A 15,801-nucleotide genomic window follows, 5' to 3' on the forward strand; every position below is an offset into this window, starting at 1 on the left:
CCTTTACAATCTGGACAAACTTCAGCACAGTGAAGCAAAAAATACATTTTAGATTGAGGCATTCCTAATGCCAGCATGATGCTACCAAAATTTTGCAAGACATTTTTATATGGAAATGCTTGAGGTTGTCTTGGAATTCTTGCATGGTCTCCTAGCAGAGTTTCTACTGCTAATATTCTTAATGTCCAAATGTAACCCTATCAGTTTTTTTTTTTTAATTTTTTGTATCAACTCTTCAGGGAAAAGCAATCTTTATAAAAATATTTGGGAATTGGGGTTGATTAATTTCTAAGCCTAGCATATGACATACTAAGAACTTATTTTGCTGTTGGATAATTGTTATGATGTCCTAGTTGCTCTTAATACTTATGTAAAGAATCTTGACATTTAAAAATTTGGTGGGTTCCAGAAACTTCTTTCTTCTGAACCAAAGAAGATCAGTATTTGCCTATTTCTTTTACCAAATGTGGTAAAATACACAGAACATGAAGATGACATTTTAACTCATTCAGAGTGGACTTTGGTATAGTTAAAATGCTTTATATCAATCATCTCTTAATAGTTTTCATTATCCTTAAAAGGGACCATATAACCATTATTCAGTCCTTACTTTTTCTGCCCTAGCTGCTATCAGCCATTAAATGGACTTACCTATTCTTGATGTTTCATGCAGGTAAAATTATGTAATTTTTCACCTTTGGGGTTTGGCTTCTTTCCCTGGTATAATCACTTTGAAGTTCATGTACATTGTAGCATATATAATAGATAACATATTATGTATTTATAAGTAAATATATATTATATAACATATACATATAATATATACATAATTATAAATTTAATATATATTCATTATATGTATGTCTATACACATAATACATATCTGTCTACCTATGTAGTAATATATCTTCAGGAGACCTTTTATAATTATGCTCTTTTAGCATAATAATAAGAGTAGGTTTGCCCCCACATTCATAACCCATCTAGTCTTAGGTTCTTGGAAACTTTAACACTGTGAAATATGAGTTTCATCTCATACATAGGGCCTTATATCCAAATATGAAAACGTAGTTCGTTACTTCCACAGCATTTATGTGACTAGGATTACTATATCTGGATGATATTGATGGTTACCATTCTTTCCCAGTCATCATGTGCAGTGCAGAATATATATATATGTCATGTTTTGTTCATCTGTCTGTGGATAGGTGAGTTTATGATTTTGGCTACAAATAATGTTATTGTTATGAGCATTTGTATATCAATTATATGAAGTATCAGATGATGGAAATGAAGATGAGGAAAGTGGTCATACAGTAACTTTATATTTAACTTTTTGAGAAAAGAGTTCTATTACTTTCAAGTCAGAGAACAGTGTGATAACAACTTTGTTATAACTATAATAACTTTGGTAAAACTGCCTTCTTTGCCTGTCAGCCCCTTGAAGTGTTTATAATTAATTGTTCCTAGTAGTGGGAATACTAAAAAAAGGAAGTCTGAGTTGAGCAATACAGGCATTTGTTTCATATTCAATGTAATTCTTACACAAGTGCCAACATAAAAGTATTAAAGGGAAAGTAATCTTAAGTTTTGAGAATTAGTGTCTACATGGAATTATATTTGACTAATGATAATACAGTTTCAAAATAACAGGTTTTTATTCTTATACACAGACTTCTTAATCTCAGAACTATTATCATTTTCAGTGGGATATTTCTTTGTTATAGAAGGATGTTCTGTGCACTGTATAATATTTAGTTTTATTTTTGTCTGTTAAGCTACAAGTTGTAATCTACCCTGTCCTCCAACTATGACAAATGATTTGGCAGACCAAATAAAAGAAATTCATGAAAATAGGACACAGTGTCATGAAGAAATAAAGGGGAAATAGAATAGGAGTATTAAATGAGGAGGGGTGAGGAAAACATGGGAAAGGAAAGGATATAGGAAGAGACAACTAAGGCTAAAGTCCTTGATCAAACATAGGGAAACCTATTACTGTAGAACATTACAAAATGTTACAACTAGATATCTTATACCACCAAGTGCACCAGGATATATCTTGTTAAGTCATCAGCCACAGGGTGATGGAACCCCATGGAATCCTACTGTACACACATCACAGAATATTGTCAAGGCTATTGGTTATTTTCCACAACCTGGTAATATCCTATTGCTAAGGGCAATGCTTATATCATTGAACATAGAGAAGTTGAGTTAGTACCCAACTAGAAGCTTCAACCCTATTGACTATTTAGTGTTCATGATATTGGAAGATAGTCTATATTCTACTGGAAGGGGAAGGTAATCGTTAATATCACGCACCTACAAATTCTAGTGGAAAAAATGTTATTGAAGTAACCAACAACTTTTTAAAATAGCAGATTTAACTCTCATTCCATGAAATGAAACCCATGCATAACACTGTTAAACAGGCCAAGAACCAAAGAGTAGACTGGTTATAGGCCCATTTGACTCCAAAAGACATACTGATATGTGGGTGGATTGGTGCCTCACTCACCCATCATCAGAAAAGCTTCCTCTTGCAGTTGATGGAAATTAATATAAAGACCCACAACTGGACAGTGTGCAAAGACTTTGGAGCACTGAGTCATAAATGCACTGTTGTCATCAAACACTATTTCTTAGGGGAATCCATGAAGACAAGGGGGCAGGAAAACTGTTAGAACCAGAAGTGATGGAAGACTCCAAGAAAATGGAGTCTTCTTGACAAAACAAGGCATTTAATGCACATATGAACTCATAGAGATTATGGTAGCAGTCACAAGACCAGTAAAGATTCAAGCCATATGTAATTCTGACTTGCTGGGAAGTGGACAATGTGTCCATCTTGTAGCCAAGAAGCTATTTTCAATTGATATCTGCTGAATTGATACTTCTTTAATAGAGTGTCACTGAGTATATCAACCATACTCCAGGACAGGCCCAACACCCAGAGCTAGTTAGCTAGCACAAAACAAACTCCATGTTTGTGGTCTTTTGTTTCATTTTGCTTTGTTTTGAAATTTTTGTCTTTTTAAAAAATGTCCCTATTTCCGGTTTCCCCTCTGCAACCTCTCTCCCCCTCCCCCCTCCCCTTTACCTCTCAGAGTGTGCTCCCTCACCCATCCACCCACTCCTACCTCACCCCTCTAGCATTTCCCTTATGCTGAGATATCTAGCCTCTAGAGAATGAAATGTATACCTCCCACTTATGCCAGATACATCTGGAACCACCTCATGTATACTTTTTGGTTAGTGGTTTCTTTCCTGGGAGCTCTGAGGAGCCTGATTAGTTCATATTGCTTTTCTTCATATGGGGTTGCAATCCCCTTCAGCTACTTCAGTCCATCTCATAACTCTTCCCTTGGAGGTCCCTTGGGTCAGCCCAATGGTTGGCTGCGAGCATCTGCATCTGTATTAGTCAGGTACTGGCAGAACCTCTCAGGGAACAGCTATATCAGGCTCCTGTCTGCAAGCACTTATTGTCATGAGCAATAGTGTTGGGATTTGGTGTCTGTATGCAGATGGGGTGGATCTCAATTGAGGTCAGTCTTTGGATGGTCTTTCCTTCAGTTTCTGCTTTTTTTTTTTGTACCTGCATTTCATTTAGAGCATTTTTGTCTTATTGATTATTTTGTTTTGATTTTTCTTTTGTTTGAAAGGGAGTGAGAGAGAAAGAACATAAAATAGAGTAGGTGAAGAGTTAAGGAGGATCTTGGAAGAACAGGAAGAAAGAAAACATGATCAAATGTAAGGTAAACCATTTTTTTTGCATAAAAGGAGAGAAAAGAAATTCAAGGCTAATTTTGTAGCTTTCCAGATGACCTAAGACAGTGTGGACAACTGGGGATTGAACCTAGAGCTTCACATGTGCTTCATCACTGAGGTACACAATCTGTTGTTTAACTCTTCCTGCTTTAATTTGTGGCTAGATTATTATCATCAAATTCAATTCATGGTAGTAGGTTTTCATTTCTTTTCTATTGCTTTGATTGAACACCATGACCAAAAGCATCTTAGTGAGGAAAGGGTTTATTGGGCTTACATCCTGAATCAAAGTTCTTGTTGTGAAGACAAAGTAGGAACTCAAAGTGGACAGGAACCTGGAGACATGAACAGAAATACAGGCTCTGGATGAATTCTGTTTATTGTGTTTACTTCCCATGGCTTTCTCATATCGCTTTTTTATATACCCCAGAACCCTATGTTCATGGGTGGCCTGGATCTCTTAAATCAGAATTATTTTTTAAAATTCAACACAGTCTTGCTTACAGGCCAATATAATGGAGGCCTTTTTTCTGTTGAAGTTCCCTTCTCTCAGATAACTCTGGCTTGTGTCAAGTTATCAACAAAATATCTCACCTGAGCATGCTAATATGGTTGCAGCAGCTCCATTCATACATTCAAGCTAATAAAGAGAAGACACTGAGTTAGGTGCCTATGAAGAGACTTCTGAAATGATTTGTTGAATGAGATACTTAGGTCTACATTTCCGCAACTACATTTTTTTCTACAATAGAAGCTTGGAAAATATTTACTGCTGAGAATATTATCATAGTCTGTAATGTTATATTTTCGGGGGGGGGGATAAGGATGTGTATATTATGTAGTTACACTTTAATACAAATCCCCTCAAAGACGATTTGTCTTCTTTATGGAGGGTGATAGCTTCAGTTTATTCTTAAACAGGAAAAGAAGAGGATATTCAATTGGCTTACATAGTCATGCATAAATTTTACTAGTGATATAACCTTTGTTTCATTGAGCATAGGGACAAGAGATAACATCTGATGAGCTCTCTGATTTCATTTGTCACTGAAGGTAAGGATGATATTAGTAGCACCCATGGGCATTTAGCAGTTCAGAAATTTTGGAGCCTCTAACCTCATGTAGATACTGAGCTCTACTGTCCCCAGTGCTATCCCCAAACTTGAGACTAGAAAGGGAATTAGCATCAATCAACACTATATATTACTGTGTGACAAAGAATGGAATTCTTTTTTTTAATTTTATATTTTATTTATATACATTTCAAATTTCAAATACTATCCTGAAAGTTCCCTATACTCTCCCCGTGCCCTGCTCCCCTAGCCACCCACTCTCACTTCTTGGCCTGGCATTCCCCTGCATATAAAGTTTGCAAGACCAAGGGCCTCTCTTCCCAACGATGGCTGACTAGGCCATCCTCTGCTACATATGCAGCTAGAGACACGAGCTCTGGGGGTACTGATTAGTTCACATTGTTGTTCCACCTATAGAGTTGCAGACCCCTTCAGCTCTTGAGTACTTTCTCTAGCTCCTATATTGGAGGCTCTGTGTTCCATCATATAGATGACTGTGAGCATCCACTTCTGTATTTGCCAGGCACTGGCATAGCCTCATATGAGACAGCTATAACAGGGTCCCTTCATCAAAATCTTGCTGGCATATGCAATAGTGTCTTGGTTTGGTGTCTGATTATGGGATGGATCCCCTGGTAGGGTGGTTTCTGGATAGTCCATCCTTTCGTCTTAGCTCCAAACTTTATCTCTGTAACTCCTTTCATGGATATTTTGTTCCCTCTTCTAAGGAGGAATGAAGTATCCACCCATTGGTCTTCTCTCTTCTTGATTTTCTTGTGTTTTGCAAATTGTATCTTGGGTGTTCTATGTTTTTAGGCTAATATCCACTTATCAGTGAGTGAATATCTAATGACTTCTTTTGTGATTGGATTACCTCACTAAGGATGATATCCTCCAGATACATCCATTTGTCCAATAATTTCATTAATTCATTGTTTTTAATAGCTGAGTAGTACTCCATTGTGTAAATATACCACATTTTCTGCATCCATTCTTCTGCTGAGGGACATCTTGGTTCTTCTTTCCAACATCGTGAGTTCTCACAGAACTGTGGACAGGATGACCAGAGCAAAGGAAAAGGGAAGGCATTTTCTGAGGTTACTGGAACACTTCTGAAAAACTCATGAAATAGATCTGTGATGAACAGAACTGGTAACACAAGGATTAAAAGGGCCAATTATTCCATTGCCATTGCTTAATAAGGCTGGTATACTGGTAAAATTATGCTGTTTCAAGGTTTTGATGATGTTGTTCAATGTCAACTCATTCATTCTTCTGCATTGCAATAGCCCTAAGAAATTCATATAGACAAAAATGTCTAAAACCTGAAAACCACTTGAAATCTGTTCAGTTTCATTTGTTCTTATTTTACTTAATGTGAATTACTATGGTGGGCAGCATAAATCATACCCTTTTACTTGTTCTTAGCTATTCTGTGGGAGTTTCTAACAAATATATTTTCTTAAGTAAAATTCACCGAAAAATCTACTATTTGGATTTTCCGTGTGATAATGTACATGAAAGGACTTTGTCAATAGTAAGAGATTCTTAGCATCATGTTGTCAATATAGGTTTATAATTGTGTACCTGAAAAGTCAGCAGTTGAAATAGTATCAATAAATATAATTAGATCTTTTTCCTGTGTGATTCCAGGAGCAAAAAATGGTAGGAAATGAAAGTTTAAGAAAGAGCAAGCTTTTAAAATTGCATCTTATTATAACAGTGGTTCGCAAACTGTGGGTCATGACCTCCTTGAGAGTTGAACAAATATTTCACTGGGGTCACATATCCAATATACAGCACATCATATATTCACATCATAATTCATAACAGTAGAAAAATTACAGTTATGAAGTGACAATGAAATAATTTTATGGTTGGGGGTCACCACATCATAAGGGAGTGTAGTAAGGTGTCACAGCAGAAGGAAGGTTGAGAACCATTGTGTTATAAAATTCATCAGTAAAATGAAATGGCAAAAAAATCATCTCTAAAAGAAAATGCCAAACATAGTACAAGGGAGATTCACTGTTCTGTGATGGTGGAACTGTCAAAGCCCAGCATTTTCCAGTCTTGACAGATCATTTGAGAGCCACCCTAGGCTTCTGGCAATGCATGACCTGCCCTTTTCTGTAATAGAGAAGTACCAAGATACTGCTTCTTTTACTCTCAGAAATCGCTGGGTGAGCAAATATATGTCAAGGCATTCTAATCTTTGACAAGCTATTACTCTTAACAATCCTGTTATATAAAATTAAAACAATAAAATGAAATGGCATCAAATTAAAAAATATCCTCTCTAAGCTTCCCAAAGTTAGGCTAGACATATTAATGCCATGAGCTACAAGAGCTGCAGTTGCAATGGCTCTAATAATGTGGTCTAATGAGTTAGAAAAATGATGGCTTGGTGATGGCATGCCTGAACAATATAGAGATGGTTCAGCTCAGGCAGAGTCTGTGGTGTGTTCCAGAAAGATGTATGAAGTAGGCTGAACAGTATGATGATAGAAGAGCTTCTTGAATGAGGAGTAAGGTTTTGTATTGGTTTTGTTTGGTTTTCCTGTGGTTTGGTTATTTCTTGGTCACTGTTAAATTTATTTTTACCTTACTAGACCCCTTTAAAAACTCAAAGGAGAGTATTGGAAATCTAGTGGCAGATTTTGTAAGAGGTGGGCCATAGCTATGGTATCTATTTTAGTGATGAGATAATAAATGTAGAAATATTAAGAGTAAATCCATATCTTTTAGTACATTGATCCTCTTCATTACATGTTAGGAACTTAACTCATTTGGAAACATTAATAAAAGGTGGTTCTCACCAAGCAAAAGGCATACACTAGCTGGAACTCTTTGTTCATATGTGGCAGATGTGCATCTTGGTCTTCATGTGGGCCCTGAACAACTGGAACAGAGGCTATCCCAAAACCTATTGCCTGCCTGTGGGATATATTCTACTACCTGGGATACTTTGTTTGACATTAGTTGAAGAAGAAGCATCTAACCTCACAGACACTTGATGTGCTAAGGTGAGAGAATACCCATGGGCCCAAGTCCTCAGAGGATAACAGGAGGGGGATGGGGGAAGGATTGTGGGAGGGGGTGACTAGAAGGGAGAGAGTCAGTGGGATATAAAGTGACTAAGGAAAAAGAATAAGTTAAAAGTAATATAGGTGGTATTGATTAATTTTTGGAAAATATTTTCTCATATTGTTCAGAAACAATATATACTAAAACTAAATGGATTCATATCTTCCTTGTAATAAATTTAGTTTTTGAACTATTTGAAGACTTAACTGAATATGGAAGCTGGATATTTAAACTATTCATCCATCATATAAGATGCTTTTTGACTGGATAACATTGTAGCCCTCTCAGCTCTAAATGGAAGCTATTGGATCAGACCCTCTACCTATTGTGGAGTGCATGAAAAAAAAAATCTTATGGATTTTTTGTGTTTACTATACAGATTAAATTTGTGTATTATTTTGTAAATTTGATTACATTTTATGTACTATATAGTGCAATTAAAAATGGGTAATACCTTTGAATATTTGATCAGAGCTACTAAACATGTATACTTCATTGTTTTTGTAGATTGTCTTTTTATAATGCCATTTTTTAGTACAAATAGCATTATTGTTAGGAAAATTATTCTTTTCATATAGTAGCTATTGATGAGAATTGCACAGAATGGTACAAAGTAAACAGTAATGTGATTCAGACCTAGGATCTTCTCTCCAGCGTACCAACAACTTGTTAATCTACAATCTTAAGTACATAATGAGTTCCATCGAAAATATTATTATATACTACATGATTTACTATCCTAAAAATGAATTAAAATCCATTAAATATTTATTGAGTAGAGCTGAGTTGGAAATCTATGACTAAATCCAGCCAGCTTCTATTTTTAAAAATAAATTGCTATTGGAATCCAGCCATGCTCATTTATGTACATATTCATTATGGCTGCTTTAGCAGGCAACAGTGATAGAGGGATTGCATACATATTACAAAGCTAAAATATTTGCTATTAACATTTATTTTATAGAAAGTGTTTAATGACCTCTGGAAAGTAACTTTACTCTCAAAATTGTCATTTTTTTTCCTGCATGATATTTTTTCATACGTAGCATAACAACATGTAAGTATCGAACTTTAAAAGAATCGAGAAGTATATCTTAGTTCCTCCCCTTTCATATAAAACCTTTTCATTTTCCTATTCTTCTGTACAGAACCACCTTGAATTTTCCCTACATGACTATTCCTCCTTGCTCTCTTCACTCTCACTTGAGCATTCCTCAGTGTGACATTCATTGCTAAGCACTCCTCTGAAATCACTTTGTTCATGCTCCCCAAGTGACTTTTGTATTGGCAGCCTGGGAGTGAAACATTCTGAGTTCTCATCTTGTCTGATCTATCATCACTGTTCAGATGCAATGGACTTTCTCCTTCTTAAATCACTTTCGCCCATTGCCCTTCAGGACATAGCTTTCTTTCACTTTGGTTTGTGTTCTTTTCATCCTCCTACTCTTAAGCATTGCAGTGCCCTAGGGCTCCATTCTTAGATCTCTTTTCTCTATCATTACTCACTCCCTAGGTGCTCTCATCACATTTTAGTTTTAAAGAGTGTCTGTGTATGTGATGACTTTCACACCATTAGCTTGCTCCTCTACACTGGGCTTCAGTCTCAACCAGACATCTCCATTTGGATGACTAACAAACATCTTCAACTTAGCAGGTTATAAAACAAAGTCTGAATTTACCTCATATAGAGAAACACCTTTCACAAGGTCATCTGTGTTTTAGTAAAAGTAAATAGCAAATGCCAATTTTTTATATCAGATATGCAGGCCTCATTTTGATTCCTTTCTTTCTTTCAATTTCCAACTGAATTGATCAGCAAGTCCAGGCTGGTCTACATTTTAAAACATATACCAAATTAGACCATTTCTTACTTTCTCTATTGCTTCTATACTATTCATAGCTACCATCGTATTATATCAAAATCATTTCAAAACTCTACCAAAACATTTCCTTTATTCCTATACTTGATCCAGGAGCTTTAGTGTAGGCCCACAATCTTTTGTGAATAGTACACTGTCAAGTCATGTCCCGCCCTGCTCAGAATCATCCAGTCAGTTTTGATTAACCCTCACTTCTCTTGTGGCATATGAATCCCTATATAAGTCCTACCTGGTCTAGTAACTTTTCTTCTCTGATATCATACATTGTACATTTTCCCTACTTAACCCTCCATGGCCATACTGTACTCTTTACTGATTTGCGAGCACTAAAACTATGCGTTCCTACTTAGCTATACTGTTTCCCCTACCTGATATTTCTTTTTCCCACATAAGCCCATTACTTCTTTGTTCATTTCATTCACTAGGAAGACACAACAAGGTTTAATTTATATATAATAATATAAAACATGTTAATTGCATATGTAATACAGCAAAAGTAAGTAAAACATAATGAAAAATTGAGAGACCAGTATAAGTACAATTTTTAATAATGGATTAAGCACACAATAACTTATGAAATTGGAAGTGTGGATATTATTATTGGTCTCAACCAAATAGATGCATGTGAAATCCTACACACAAAACTGTATCTTATAGCTCTACAGAATACTATTAAAATATATCTACTAATCCTTAAGCAAGACTAACCACAATGTTATGAGGACTAATAAAATTATAGTTAAAGACTTCATATACATCAAATTTTAAATATCCTTGTAAGTGATTCATGGTCAATGAAAGACTTACAAACCAAGTCAAACAGCTATAACAAAAATAAAACACATTAACATCTGTGTCATATAGATGAACATTTAAAAAGAAATTTATAGCTCAAATACTTGTCTTAGAAAGAGAAGAATCAAGGTTGATATATAAAGATAATAGACAGTTGAAAAAAGAGAATCTTAGAGAATGAATAGTGGTTGTAGTCATACAGGGATATCTGGATAATTTATTTGTATTTTATTTCATGTAATAGTGAAAGTTACATTTGCAATGTACAACAATGTACAACATGGTTAAAATACGCTGGTTAGCATGTTTTATTACCTCATATATTAATAGTGAGAAAAGTTAAAAAGTATTACCCGGGAATATATTTAGCCTTGTGGGATATTGCAGACTGGAAAGATTTTAAGATCCAGAGGTCAGAGTGCAGTGCTATGAAGCACTGTCTTCTAGCTGTGATGAGGCTGTTGCACTCAACTCACAGCAACTGTGTTTACCTGAATAAGACCAATAAACGATCAAGTCAGTTAACATTTTGCATGGATGGGAGATGGACACACAAGGCTTCAACACTAACTGAGGAGCTATTGGCAATTGACAGTTTCTATGGAAGAGATACTCACTTCTTTTGTTGAGTGTCTACTGGTAGGTTATTCTTGTCCCCTGTGAATAACCCCATACTCATGTACATGTGATATGAGCAGCACTAATTAGACTCAGTGGACTATTTCATAAAACCTTTTTAAAGACACATAAGGTTGGGAAGGGATCTCAGAGGGGTTGAATGGGTAGAGTTGGGGTTTAGACATAATCAAAATACATTGTGGGCTTGTAAGATATACTAAAAAATAAATAAATTTAAAATGAGAGAATGAAAAACACTTATACACAGGATAAAACAAAGCAATGAAAGCAAAACCGTAAACTTAGAGATATTGTTGTGACTAGTATGTTGGTCCTCTAATTAATAACTTTGAAAGAAATGGGCTTAGTAAAAATTTAAAAAGTCTATTCTGAGCAAATTTCCATGACTTATGATAGTTTGGCTTTAGATATTTTGTCTTTGTAAAGATACTAAAACAATAAGTGCTCAGGAGATACTACACCTTGGATTTTAAACTTTTTCCCTGACATATTACTTTTTTGAAGTTTTAGGCTGTGACAATGAGTTGTAGCTCCCAGGCAATTGGACAGTCCCAATGGCCAACAGTTCTGCAGCAGACTGTGTGCTGAATGATATTAAGGAATTTAATGTATTAAATATATTTGATTTTTGTTTTTAAAGTTTACTTTTAACTGATACATAAAACAAAACTGTACATATTAATGAGATACCATGATATATAGATATCCATGCACCCACTATACAATGTTTAAATTAAGTCAGGCATACTAATATCTTCAAATATTTATAAAATCTTTGGGTCCATGCTTTAAAAACATTTCCAAGATCATATCTCATATCCATATAGTTACCTTAACAGTAAAAAATGTTCCCCATCTCTATTTATCTCATTAATTTTCATCAACATTGTTCTCTACCTCTACTCTCCAGTGTCTTTTGGTTTCTTTGTATTTTGCATATTAACCACTTGTCTGTCAGATGTGTACTTTTTGAATATGTTCTACCAGTCTATAGGTCATCTCATCATTTTTTTCCTTCAATCTTTGGAGTTGGTGTAATGCCATTTGTCTGATTTTTGCTTTAGTTTTTGTACTTTCTTTCTTTCTTTCTTTCTTTCTTTCTTTCTTTCTTTCTTTCTTTCTTTCTTTCTTTCTCTCTTTCTTTCTTCTTTCTTTCTTTCTTTCTTTCTTTCTTTCTTTCTTTCTTTCTTTCTTTCTTTCTTTCTTTCTTTCTTTCTTTATAAATTCTTTGTCCAAGCTAATGCTACGAAGTGTTTTTCTCTAGTTTCTTTAGGTTAAGGTAGTAGTTTTAGATTTTAAATACAATTGGAATCGATTTTTATATCTGACAAAGAGGCTGTTTTTTTCTTCTACCTGTGAATATCTATTTTCCCTTTTACTGTTTATTGAGAAGACTCACCTTCTCTAGTATACATTCTCTTAAAACATTAAGATCTATTAGTTTGTTGTAGATATGTGGATTTCCTTCCAGGACCTCTATAATATCTCATTGCTAATCTGCACACCATTTTTTCCTTTTGTTCTTTTTCCCTTTTTATTATTATTCTTTAATTTTTTGTTAGTTTGTTTTTTTATTAGATATTTTCTTTATTTACATTTCAAATGTTATCCCCATTCTTAGTTTCCCCTCCGAAAATCCCCTATCACCTCATCCCTCCCCCTGCTCCCTAACCCACCCAGTTCCATTCCTGGTCCTGGCCTTCCCCTATATTGGGACATAGAGCCTTCACAGAACCAAGGGTCTCTCTCCCATTGATGACAGACTAGGCTATCCTCTGCTACAAATATAGCTAGAGCCACAAGTTCTACCATGTGTTTTCTTTGATTGGTGGTATAGTTTCAAGGAGCTCTGAGGGCACTGGATAGGTGATATTGATCTTCCTCCTATGGGGCTTTAGTCCCCTTCAGCTCCTTGGACATTTCTATGGCTCCTTCATTGGGGACCTTGTGCTCTGTCCAATGGATGACTGTGAGCATCCACTTCTGTATTTGCCAGGCACTTGCAGAGCCTCACAGGAGACAGCTATATCAGGCTCCTGTCAGCAGGCTCTTGTTGGTATCTGCCTAGTGTCTGGATTTGGTGGTTGTTTATGGGGTGGATCCCCAAATGGGGCAGTCTCTGGATGGTCATTCCTTCAGTCTCTGCTCTAAACTTTACCTCTGTAACTCCTTCCATGGGTATTTTGTTTCCCATTCTAAGAATGAACAAAGTATCCACACTTTGGTCTTCCTTCTTCTTGAGTTTCATGTGTTTTGCAAATTGTATCTTGGGTATTCTAAATTTCTGGACTAATATCCACTTATCAGTGAGTGCATATCATGTGTTGTGTGTGTGTGTGAGTGTGTGTGTGTGTGTGTGAGAGAGATTGAGTTACCTCACTCAGGATGATATCCTCCAGATACATCCATTTGCTTAAGAATTTCATAAATTGATTGTTTTTCATCTCTGAGTAGTATTCCATTGTATAAATGTACCACATTTTCTGTATCCATTCGTCTGATGAGGGACATCTGGGTTCTTTCCAGCTTCTGGCTATTATAAATAGGGCTGTTATGAACATAGTGGAGTATGTATCCTTATTACAAGTTGGAACATCTTCTGGGTATATGCCCAGGAGAGGTATTGCTGGATCTTCCAGTAGTACTATATGCAATATTCTGAGGAACCACCAGACTGATTTCCAGAGTGGTTGTTCCAGCTTGTAATTCCACCAGCAATGGATGAGTGTTCCTCTTTCTCCACATCCTCTCCAGCATCTGCTGTCACCTGAATTTTTGATCTTAGCCATTCTGACTGGTGTGATGTGGAATCTCAAGGTTGTTTTGTATTGCATTGCCCTGATGACTAAGGATATTGAACATTTTTTCAGGTGCTACTCAACCATTTGATGTTCCTCAGTTGAGAATTCTTGTTTAGCTGTGTACCCCGTTTTTAAAATAGGTTTATTTGATTTTCTAGAGTCCAGCTTCTTGAGTTCTTTATATATATTGGATCTTAGTCCACTATCAGATTTAGTATTGGTAAAGATCTTTTCCCAATCTGTTGGTGTCTTTTTGTCTTATTGATAGTGTCTTTTGCCTTACAGAAGCTCTGCAATTTTATGAGATCCCATTTGTTGATTCTTGATCTTACAGCACAAGCCATTGCTATTCTGTTTAGGAATTTTTCCCCTGTGCCCATATTTTAGAGGCTTTCCCCCATATTCTCCTCTATAAGTTTCAGTCTCTGGTTTTATGTGGAGTTCCTTAATCCACTTAGATTTGACCTTAGTACAAGGAGATAGAAATGGATCAATTCGCATTCTTCTACATGATAACCGCCAGTTGTGCCAGCACCAATTGTTGAAAATGCTGTCTTTTTTCCACTGGATGGTTTTAGCTCCCTTGTCAAAGATCAAGTGACCATAGGTGTGTGGATTCATCTCTGGGTCTTCAATTCTGTTCCATTGGTCTTCTTGTCTGTCTCTATACCAGTACCATGCAGTTTTTATCACAATTGCTCTGTAGTAAAGCTTTAGGTCAGGCATGGTGATTCCACCAGAGGTTCTTTTATCCTTGAGAAGACTTTTTGCTATACTAGGTTTTTTGTTATTCCAGATGAATCTGCCGATTGCCCTTTCTAATTCATTGAAGAATTGAGTTGGAATTTTGATGGGGATTGCATTGAATCTGTAGATTGCTTTTGGCAAGATAGCCATTTTTACTATATTAATCCTGCCAATCCATGAGCATGGGAGATCTTTCCATCTTCTGAGAACATCTTTGATTTCTTTCTTCAGAGACTTGAAGTTCTTATCATACAGATCTTTCACTTCCTGAGTTAGAGTCACACCAAGGTATTTTATATTATTTGTGACTATTGTAAAGGGTGTTGTTTCACTAATTTCTTTCTACACACCATTTTTAATGGCAGTATTACATTGTTTTGATGATCACAAATTTTTGTCTTTTGAAGTCTGGTAGTATAGCACCTCTTGCTTTGTTCTTTTTGATCAAGATGATTTTGATCTCTCTCTCTCTCTTGCTTTCTCTCACTCTTGCTTTCTCTCTCTCTCTCTCTCTCTCTCTCTCTCTCTCTCTCTCTCTCTCTCTTTCTCTCTCTCTCTGTATGTGTGTGTGTTTGTGCATGTGAGTGTCCATAAGTATGTATGAAATTTCATATACTAAATGCTATGTCTTTTTTTAGTTTTGTAAGGAATGTTATTGTTTTTGATATGGACACATTTAAACCTGTAAATCACTTTGGATAATATTGACAGTTTGTATCTGCTTGTAAGTATACTAAAATGTAGCGCCACCATAATCCTGCAGTATCTGTAACACAATATATCACTATTAGTTACTCTGATGTTAAATAATTTGCTTGAACTGATACATCTTATGCAATTGGCATTTTTGCCCTTTGATGGACATCTCCCCAGTACCCTCATACCAGTTTTTACCTTCCAGTCTATTTTTCCCTAACACTTGGTCTTCTTAAGAATCCACGTTTCAGTGAGATCACATAGTATTTATCTTCATGAATTTGCCTTATGTGAGTTAATACAATGACTTTC

The 15,801-nt window shown here is 35.7% G+C and overlaps 1 long non-coding RNA gene across 2 annotated transcripts in view; it reads left to right on the forward strand.

The window, feature by feature from the left end:
- The window catches only part of Gm15155, a 437,537-nt gene that overhangs the window by 174,220 nt on the left and 247,516 nt on the right, over positions 1–15,801 (forward strand). The window contains exon 1 of one of the 2 annotated variants that reach the window (XR_878287.1): positions 7,715–7,870. The exons of the other annotated variant lie outside the window; for it this stretch is intronic. This is a non-coding gene — a long non-coding RNA (predicted gene 15155). Of the gene's footprint in view, positions 1–7,714; positions 7,871–15,801 lie in introns of those variants that run through there. 2 annotated transcript variants of the gene reach the window in all.

This window comes from Mus musculus, chromosome X (genome assembly GCF_000001635.26).
Source record: "Mus musculus strain C57BL/6J chromosome X, GRCm38.p6 C57BL/6J".
NCBI lineage: Eukaryota > Metazoa > Chordata > Mammalia > Rodentia > Muridae > Mus > Mus musculus.